Here is a 10,952-nt window from a genome sequence, read left to right on the forward strand (position 1 = left end):
AGGTAAGCCTTTTCCCAGGTTTGGGCCTAGCTAGCAAGCACTTGCCTTCCCTCCCCTCCACACAGGCATCCATTTTGAAGGATCAGTAGCTGAGCTGCAACGAAGCCATTACGAGTAAAACAAGCCCCTCCTAGAATCAGAGTTCCTCCAGCTTCACACTCTGTGAACAACAGTGAACTCCTTAAAGGTCCAATAAACTTGGCTGAAATAGATAGGAATTGAATACTTAGCTCACACCTAGAAACGATGGCCTTCCGCTAGATTCAGCAAATGTTGTGTTTATGTCTTCCCTGGGGTGAAGGGAGTGTGGTAAGAGAGGGGAATCTGACTGAACTTGAATCTGTATTAGGCCTCAATTTTTCAAGACAGTATAGGTAAATAGTACAAGTCAGAAAGAGAACTGTACTGTAAAAGTCGCCAATGATATAAAAGACACAGCTTATGTGGATCGTCTTTCACTTGAGTCAAGCCCCCGTGGGCACTATATCATGCGGGTGCAGACATGGTTGCATTAAATGGCTTTACCCAACATGATCGGATGATTAAGCGTTCTCATCACTGATAGAAGAACACCTGGTTCTCCATAGACTAGCATAATTGCAGCAGGGTTCTCCTAGCTAGAATGCCTCTAGGTGCTTTTGGATTCAAACCTAAATGTATATATTTGGTTTCTTTCCTCTTGTATTTTCCTAGAGAGGGATGTTACCCCTTGAAATGCCAATATTGGCCAGTAGGTGTCATTGGGAGTAAAGGGCACCAATGCACAAGTGTATCCAAGTTTGGGGGTTATTTCAAGTTTCCAATAGTTATTTCATGGTTCCTGTTGGTTTCGGAGGCTTCAACCGTAAAGAGCCGACATGAACCCTTTAACAGTTTGGACTGCCAATTTGCATTGTATCTGTCTAGGTTTTCCGTCGAGCTGACAAAATGTTACCAAAATTGACAAGTCTGGCTTCTAGGTCGATTGAGTGTGTTTCAAAAAATAACTTCATTTTCGTATAACTCCCAAAACATGTAAATGAATTCTTTTAAACTTCTTAAAGACTGCAAATGAGATATCAACACAATGTCAAAACAGGTGTATTCGGACCATCCCTCCCACCACGGCTGTATAGAAACAAAGAGCTAAGCAAATATCACATTTCTGTGAAATGTATCTGGATAGTGTTGATTCATCGATGCCCAGTTGGCAGAGAAGAAGTGCAACCTGCACTCACTCGCTCCCATGAACAGAGCAATGGAAACATCCACTCACCCAGCCCTTGGCACAGGACACTTGCCGAAGAGAGGTCTGTTACTTCCAAAGACAGGATGAGGCCTCAGGACACCTGGAAGCAGGAGAAGGCAAAGCAGGAAATGGAATCCAGTGAGGGTCTGACCCCTGGTGATGGAGCAACAAGGGTGAAACTCTGTTTAACTTGGACGCACACTCTCAAGCGGACAGGAGACATGGGATAGAAGGTGATGTGCTGAGATTTACAAGAGTGCACAGCAGATGCTTGGCTGACAGAACTCAAAGAAACCAGCGCAAAATATCCCCACAGTTGATTCGGAGTCCAAGATCCCAGCTGCCACATTTGAGGTAGCAGAGGCAACGTTCTGTGAGGGATAGGGCTACGAATGATGGCACACGCTGAGTCTCAGGGATCTGGAGTGCATTGTGGGATGTGGTGGGTCGAATCAAGAGAGCAAACCAAAATGTGTACCAATGATAAAGCATCAAAACTGGTCACGTGGTTGAGATTACCAATATGTCCCATGGCCACACCCAGTGAATCTGCAGGACCAGGGACCAATTGGGCATTTTGCCAATAGAGCACGTGTGGGGCTGAATCAGAGATATCGTTCATCTGGTCTGAGGGATCCAGGGGGCCTTGGTTTTGAAATCAGAATGAAAAGCCTTAGGATCTGCTACATTCATAACCTGGGCTGGGATTATGGTTTGGTTTGAGGCACAGGATGCGCAACAGCTGTGTGGTTGCCTTCGTGCACCCGTGCCACAAGGATGAGAGGACAAGGAAGAGTGGTCCAAGTCCACAGCGTTAGAAGAGGAAGCATTACCTACAGCATTATCTCCCTAAAGCGGATGCTACATTTTGGATGGCACCAGCACGGTACGGCACCGAGGACACCAAGGTAGGTCTGCGGGATCATTCCAGCAGGCCCTGATATGTGACATCCATAGATATGCTTCCACTGGTGTTTCTGTAGACAGAGAAGCTCTGAGAAGAACTGCTTTCATTGGGACATTCCCGTGGAACTACAAAGCACAAGCGCACTCTCAGTTTGCTGTTTTGGAAACACTCCAAAACGACCTAGAGCAGAATGCAGAGCTGAGAACCTTTAAAAGCTTCATTTCCACAAGAGGAAGTGTCCTGCGCACTTTCAGAATTGTGAGATAAGCATTATCAAAATGAAGTTATGCAAATCGAAATAGTATTGGTTTTTCATCAAAACTAATGCAACAACAGCAATTGGAGATATACCAGACAACACACACAGGAACACGATATGGCATCAATGTCTAGGAGAAATTGTCCGCACAGAAATCCCATGGAATTGCGTAGAGCCAAAAGTCTAAAATTTTCACTTAACAAAGCCCTAGAAGTCCACATTACATACCTGATATTACCTGAGCAGTAGAGGCGAAGAAGTACAGTAAAAGAAACAGGAAGTACCATTTTCAGTTCCAAAGATATTGAAGGCCCAAAAGATAAGCTTTCAAACAACTAGACTGCAAAACGCTATCCAGACCATGTGTTGAAAATGGAGGTCAGGAAATCACTGAAAAACAACAGTGTCTCAGAATCACATAAGGCAGAATACCGGAAAAGGGGAAGAGAAAGTCTAAAGACGAGCCAAAAAATATCAGGAAACTCAATGGATGTGATAATATCAGGGCTAAAATTTAGTCGTAAGCAGACTAGATAATGCAGAGGGACGCGTGAATGACTGTGAAGACATGGGATCAGAAAAACCTCGGTCAGAAGCAGACATAGGAAAGCAAGTGCAAAGCAATGTAAACATTGCTGTTGAACCCTGGGTTAAGACAGGGCATGAAAGACTAGAATTCATAAGGGTCCCAGATGGAAAAGCAAGAGATAAGGAAACAAAAAATGTCTGAAAATTTATCTGTAGAAAAATCAGACTGAAACTTCCTGAAAGCCAAGAAAGAATCATGTATGCGAATTCAGGAATTACACAGCATCCAAAGGAGGTGGAATCCCAATAGACCTACCAGCAGCTGTATGATTCAAATCAACAAAGCTCACGAATATCACAGTGATTTAAAATGCACCTGGAGGAAACAACATCGTCACAAGGGAACCTCAAGAGGGGATTCAGCTGATATCTCGGCAGCAATATTGCAGGAGAGGGAGGAGTGCCAGGACACAGACCATATCCTGAATGGCCAAATGCTGCCACCTAGGGGAGCCTATGCCACATGACCGCCAGTCCTAATAACGGCAGAGCTAGAAAATTCCACAAACCGGCAAATCTTAAAAGAATTCAGCAGTTCAAAACTTATCCTACAAGAATGGTTGAGAAATCTACCCTGAATAGAAAAGCAGCAAGATGAAATGGAAAGAAGAAACCATTATTGGAAATGCAAGAAGAGCAGGAGTGGCAAAGAAGAAACAAGAAGAAGGCAAGGAGGACATCAAAACCCTAAAGATGGGAGAGGGAAGCAGGAAATCATAGGTGATTGGAAGCACTCTCTTAAGTGAATCAGCTTATTTGACTCTCTGTTTCAAGCTTAAGGAGAGATGCATGGCCTGTCGTGTTTGCAATACAAGCGAGAAGCAGACCAACAAAGAATCAAACCAACAAACAAACACCAAAATGGTACGGTTGGCTGATATTTACCAAGGGAACCATGATTATTCAAAAGAAAATACTTAAGGTGATGTCAAGGATCATTCAGCATGCATCGACCCATTATCGCGGCTTGCATGTACTCAGCACACTTGTATTCGGAGGCGTGCATTCATATTCGTAAATTTTGATTCATAAGAACATATCGTGACCTAACCCTAATGCCGATTTGGAATCAAATGGATTCCTAGTCCGTGATGTAGACTTGTATGTCTTCCAACAGGATGAAGGAATGCCATATTCTAGGCTACGTAGAGAAGAATTGTAAGAAGCCTATAACAAAGGCAAGTAGCTCTGCCAAAGTGTACTAAGAGCAAAAGAGACTGACAGCAAAGTGCACATTGGGGTTGGTTTCATTTCTTGGAATTTCAGCCCCCATGAAACCAATGGATCCATGTCCTGAGAGTGCGGGTGTTTCAGCAGAAATCAGGCGACGCATATGTATTCCGGGTGTACGGATATTATAGGAACATAAGTCTCCTTTAGTGGGTCTCTGTGTACTGTGAACTGTTAGAAAGTTTAAAGACGTGTGAAACCATCAACTGAAAAGGGACACACTTCCCTCCATTGGTACTGTGCATAGAGATCTGAACAAAAGGAAAGAGGGAAGAAGAAAGGCCCATGGGACGCTAGTGGGTAGAATCACATTTACCTTAGGAACTTCTCGTCGGATGCAGCCCCTCCCCCAACACTGACAAGATGCAGCAGCCATTGGGGATGGCAGTTAGCGGTTGGATTCCAGGTGGAATGTTGGTGTGTACCGCGAGGCTTGTTGTGGCTGTTGGATCCTAGGTAACCGGGCAGAGTTCTGTGGGTGGATCAGTGTGATGGAGGGGCTGCCGCCCTCTGTGGAGCTTGGCTTAGGTGTTTGGTCCGGGAAGCTGTGTAAGTTCGAGATACTGCTGCTGCCCAAAGACCTGAGGTCACAGGTCAGTTTCCAGAACCTGAAAGGGCAGACAGTGGAAGATCTGCCTGTCATCAGCTTACTGGTGAGGCTCCGAGGTACTTTCAGACTTGCCCAGTCCTGGTGAAGTCAACTTTAGGGGAGACACGAAGAGAAGCTGGCCGAAAAGCTGGCTGAACTGATTGAGGAGAGATGCGAACACATGGATGAGAGATGTTCTGCTACAATGGAGAATACTGGCGTGGAGACAGCTGTAGAGGATACCAGGCTCAAAAGACATTCATGAGACATATTGAACCTCGCTGATACTGGCAGAAACATACGGAGTGCCAACGTGGACTTGAGGAAGTTCCTCAATTCTCTTCTCCAAGAACGGGTCCAAGGTCCCTGACGTCTGCAAGAGAAGAGATGGCAGAGATGATCAAAACGCTCCTGTTCTTGGAAGAGGTCATGGGAATCCACACTTCCCACGGGGCCTTCCCAAGCCATTCAGACCAGAATTCACCAAGCCCAGGTAAGCCTTTTCCCAGGTTTGGGCCTAGCTAGCAAGCACTTGCCTTCCCTCCCCTCCACACAGGCATCCATTTTGAAGGATCAGTAGCTGAGCTGCAATGAAGCCATTACGAGTAAAACAAGCCCCTCCTAGAATCAGAGTTCCTCCAGCTTCACACTCTGTGAACAACAGTGAACTCCTTAAAGGTCCAATAAACTTGGCTGAAATAGATAGGAATTGAATACTTAGCTCACACCTAGAAACGATGGCCTTCCGCTAGATTCAGCAAATGTTGTGCTTATGTCTTCCCTGGGGTGAAGGGAGTGTGGTAAGAGAGGGGAATCTGACTGAACTTGAATCTGTATTAGGCCTCAATTTTTCAAGACAGTATAGGTAAAGAGTACAAGTCAGAAAGAGAACTGTACTGTAAAAGTCGCCAATGATATAAAAGACACAGCTTATGTGGATCGTCTTTCACTTGAGTCAAGCCCCCGTGGGCACTATATCATGCGGGTGCAGACTTGGTTGCGTTAAATGGCTTTACCCAACATGATCGGATGATTAAGCGTTCTCATCACTGATAGAAGAACACCTGGTTCTCCATAGACTAGCATAATTGCAGCAGGGTTCTCCTAGCTAGAATGCCTCTAGGTGCTTTTGGATTCAAACCTAAATGTATATATTTGGTTTCTTTCCTCTTGTATTTACCTAGAGAGGGATGTTACCCCTTGAAATGCCAATATTGGCCAGTAGGTGTCATTGGGAGTAAAGGGCACCAATGCACAAGTGTATCCAAGTTTGGGGGTTATTTCAAGTTTCCAATAGTTATTTCATGGTTCCTGTTGGTTTCGGAGGCTTCAACCGTAAAGAGCCGACATGAACCCTTTAACAGTTTGGACTGCCAATTTGCATTCTATCTGTCTAGGTTTTCCGTCGAGCTGACAAAATGTTACCAAAATTGACAAGTCTGGCTTCTAGGTCGATTGAGTGTGTTTCAAAAAATAACTTCATTTTCATATAACTCCCAAAACATGTAAATGAATTCTTTTAAACTTCTTAAAGACTGCAAATGAGATATCAACACAATGTCCAAACAGGTGTATTCGGACCATCCCTCCCACCACGGCTGTATAGAAACAAAGAGCTAAGCAAATATCACATTTCTGTGAAATGTATCTGGATAGTGTTGATTCATCGATGCCCAGTTGGCAGAGAAGAAGTGCAACCTGCACTCACTCGCTCCCATGAACAGAGCAATGGAAACATCCACTCACCCAGCCCTTGGCACAGGACACTTGCCGAAGAGAGGTCTGTTACTTCCAAAGACAGGATGAGGCCTCAGGACACCTGGAAGCAGGAGAAGGCAAAGCAGGAAATGGAATCCAGTGAGGGTCTGACCCCTGGTGATGGAGCAACAAGGGTGAAACTCTGTTTAACTTGGACGCACACTCTCAAGCGGACAGGAGACATGGGATAGAAGGTGATGTGCTGAGATTTACAAGAGTGCACAGCAGATGCTTGGCTGACAGAACTCAAAGAAACCAGCGCAAAATATCCCCACAGTTGATTCGGAGTCCAAGATCCCAGCTGCCACATTTGAGGTAGCAGAGGCAACGTTCTGTGAGGGATAGGGCTACGAATGATGGCACACGCTGAGTCTCAGGGATCTGGAGTGCATTGTGGGATGTGGTGGGTCGAATCAAGAGAGCAAACCAAAATGTGTACCAATGATAAAGCATCAAAACTGGTCACGTGGTTGAGATTACCAATATGTCCCATGGCCACACCCAGTGCATCTGCAGGACCAGGGACCAATTGGGCATTTTGCCAATAGAGCACGTGTGGGGCTGAATCAGAGATATCGTTCATCTGGTCTGAGGGATCCAGGGGGCCTTGGTTTTGAAATCAGAATGAAAAGCCTTAGGATCTGCTACATTCATAACCTGGGCTGGGATTATGGTTTGGTTTGAGGCACAGGATGCGCAACAGCTGTGTGGTTGCCTTCGTGCACCCGTGCCACAAGGATGAGAGGACAAGGAAGAGTGGTCCAAGTCCACAGCGTTAGAAGAGGAAGCATTACCTACAGCATTATCTCCCTAAAGCGGATGCTACATTTTGGATGGCACCAGCACGGTACGGCACCGAGGACACCAAGGTAGGTCTGCGGGATCATTCCAGCAGGCCCTGATATGTGACATCCATAGATATGCTTCCACTGGTGTTTCTGTAGACAGAGAAGCTCTGAGAAGAACTGCTTTCATTGGGACATTCCCGTGGAACTACAAAGCACAAGCGCACTCTCAGTTTGCTGTTTTGGAAACACTCCAAAACGACATAGAGCAGAATGCAGAGCTGAGAACCTTTAAAAGCTTCATTTCCACAAGAGGAAGTGTCCTGCGCACTTTCAGAATTGTGAGATAAGCATTATCAAAATGAAGTTATGCAAATCGAAATAGTATTGGTTTTTCATCAAAACTAATGCAACAACAGCAATTGGAGATATACCAGACAACACACACAGGAACACGATATGGCATCAATGTCTAGGAGAAATTGTCCGCACAGAAATCCCATGGAATTGCGTAGAGCCAAAAGTCTAAAATTTTCACTTAACAAAGCCCTAGAAGTCCACATTACATACCTGATATTACCTGAGCAGTAGAGGTGAAGAAGTACAGTAAAAGAAACAGGAAGTACCATTTTCAGTTCCAAAGATATTGAAGGCCCAAAAGATAAGCTTTCAAACAACTAGACTGCAAAACGCTATCCAGACCATGTGTTGAAAATGGAGGTCAGGAAATCACTGAAAAACAACAGTGTCTCAGAATCACATAAGGCAGAATACCGGAAAAGGGGAAGAGAAAGTCTAAAGACGAGCCAAAAAATATCAGGAAACTCAATGGATGTGATAATATCAGGGCTAAAATTTAGTCGTAAGCAGACTAGATAATGCAGAGGGACGCGTGAATGACTGTGAAGACATGGGATCAGAAAAACCTCGGTCAGAAGCAGACATAGGAAAGCAAGTGCAAAGCAATGTAAACATTGCTGTTGAACCCTGGGTTAAGACAGGGCATGAAAGACTAGAATTCATAAGGGTCCCAGATGGAAAAGCAAGAGATAAGGAAACAAAAAATGTCTGAAAATTTATCTGTAGAAAAATCAGACTGAAACTTCCTGAAAGCCAAGAAAGAATCATGTATGCGAATTCAGGAATTACACAGCATCCAAAGGAGGTGGAATCCCAATAGACCTACCAGCAGCTGTATGATTCAAATCAACAAAGCTCACGAATATCACAGTGATTTAAAATGCACCTGGAGGAAACAACATCGTCACAAGGGAACCTCAAGAGGGGATTCAGCTGATATCTCGGCAGCAATATTGCAGGAGAGGGAGGAGTGCCAGGACACAGACCATATCCTGAATGGCCAAATGCTGCCACCTAGGGGAGCCTATGCCACATGACCGCCAGTCCTAATAACGGCAGAGCTAGAAAATTCCACAAACCGGCAAATCTTAAAAGAATTCAGCAGTTCAAAACTTATCCTACAAGAATGGTTGAGAAATCTACCCTGAATAGAAAAGCAGCAAGATGAAATGGAAAGAAGAAACCATTATTGGAAATGCAAGAAGAGCAGGAGTGGCAAAGAAGAAACAAGAAGAAGGCAAGGAGGACATCAAAACCCTAAAGATGGGAGAGGGAAGCAGGAAATCATAGGTGATTGGAAGCACTCTCTTAAGTGAATCAGCTTATTTGACTCTCTGTTTCAAGCTTAAGGAGAGATGCATGGCCTGTCGTGTTTGCAATACAAGCGAGAAGCAGACCAACAAAGAATCAAACCAACAAACAAACACCAAAATGGTACGGTTGGCTGATATTTACCAAGGGAACCATGATTATTCAAAAGAAAATACTTAAGGTGATGTCAAGGATCATTCAGCATGCATCGACCCATTATCGCGGCTTGCATGTACTCAGCACACTTGTATTCGGAGGCGTGCATTCATATTCGTAAATTTTGATTCATAAGAACATATCGTGACCTAACCCTAATGCCGATTTGGAATCAAATGGATTCCTAGTCCGTGATGTAGACTTGTATGTCTTCCAACAGGATGAAGGAATGCCATATTCTAGGCTACGTAGAGAAGAATTGTAAGAAGCCTATAACAAAGGCAAGTAGCTCTGCCAAAGTGTACTAAGAGCAAAAGAGACTGACAGCAAAGTGCACATTGGGGTTGGTTTCATTTCTTGGAATTTCAGCCCCCATGAAACCAATGGATCCATGTCCTGAGAGTGCGGGTGTTTCAGCAGAAATCAGGCGACGCATATGTATTCCGGGTGTACGGATATTATAGGAACATAAGTCTCCTTTAGTGGGTCTCTGTGTACTGTGAACTGTTAGAAAGTTTAAAGACGTGTGAAACCATCAACTGAAAAGGGACACACTTCCCTCCATTGGTACTGTGCATAGAGATCTGAACAAAAGGAAAGAGGGAAGAAGAAAGGCCCATGGGACGCTAGTGGGTAGAATCACATTTACCTTAGGAACTTCTCGTCGGATGCAGCCCCTCCCCCAACACTGACAAGATGCAGCAGCCATTGGGGATGGCAGTTAGCGGTTGGATTCCAGGTGGAATGTTGGTGTGTACCGCGAGGCTTGTTGTGGCTGTTGGATCCTAGGTAACCGGGCAGAGTTCTGTGGGTGGATCAGTGTGATGGAGGGGCTGCCGCCCTCTGTGGAGCTTGGCTTAGGTGTTTGGTCCGGGAAGCTGTGTAAGTTCGAGATACTGCTGCTGCCCAAAGACCTGAGGTCACAGGTCAGTTTCCAGAACCTGAAAGGGCAGACAGTGGAAGATCTGCCTGTCATCAGCTTACTGGTCAGGCTCCGAGGTACTTTCAGACTTGCCCAGTCCTGGTGAAGTCAACTTTAGGGGAGACACGAAGAGAAGCTGGCCGAAAAGCTGGCTGAACGGATTGAGGAGAGATGCGAACACATGGATGAGAGATGTTCTGCTACAATGGAGAATACTGGCGTGGAGACAGCTGTAGAGGATACCAGGCTCAAAAGACATTCATGAGACATATTGAACCTCGCTGATACTGGCAGAAACATACGGAGTGCCAACGTGGACTTGAGGAAGTTCCTCAATTCTCTTCTCCAAGAACGGGTCCAAGGTCCCTGACGTCTGCAAGAGAAGAGATGGCAGAGATGATCAAAACGCTCCTGTTCTTGGAAGAGGTCATGGGAATCCACACTTCCCAAGGGGCCTTCCCAAGCCATTCAGACCAGAATTCACCAAGCCCAGGTAAGCCTTTTCCCAGGTTTGGGCCTAGCTAGCAAGCACTTGCCTTCCCTCCCCTCCACACAGGCATCCATTTTGAAGGATCAGTAGCTGAGCTGCAATGAAGCCATTACGAGTAAAACAAGCCCCTCCTAGAATCAGAGTTCCTCCAGCTTCACACTCTGTGAACAACAGTGAACTCCTTAAAGGTCCAATAAACTTGGCTGAAATAGATAGGAATTGAATACTTAGCTCACACCTAGAAACGATGGCCTTCCGCTAGATTCAGCAAATGTTGTGCTTATGTCTTCCCTGGGGTGAAGGGAGTGTGGTAAGAGAGGGGAATCTGACTGAACTTGAATCTGTATTAGGCCTCAATTTTTCAAGACA

This window comes from Vicugna pacos, unplaced genomic scaffold (assembly GCF_048564905.1).
Source record: "Vicugna pacos unplaced genomic scaffold, VicPac4 scaffold_20, whole genome shotgun sequence".
Lineage (NCBI taxonomy): Eukaryota > Metazoa > Chordata > Mammalia > Artiodactyla > Camelidae > Vicugna > Vicugna pacos.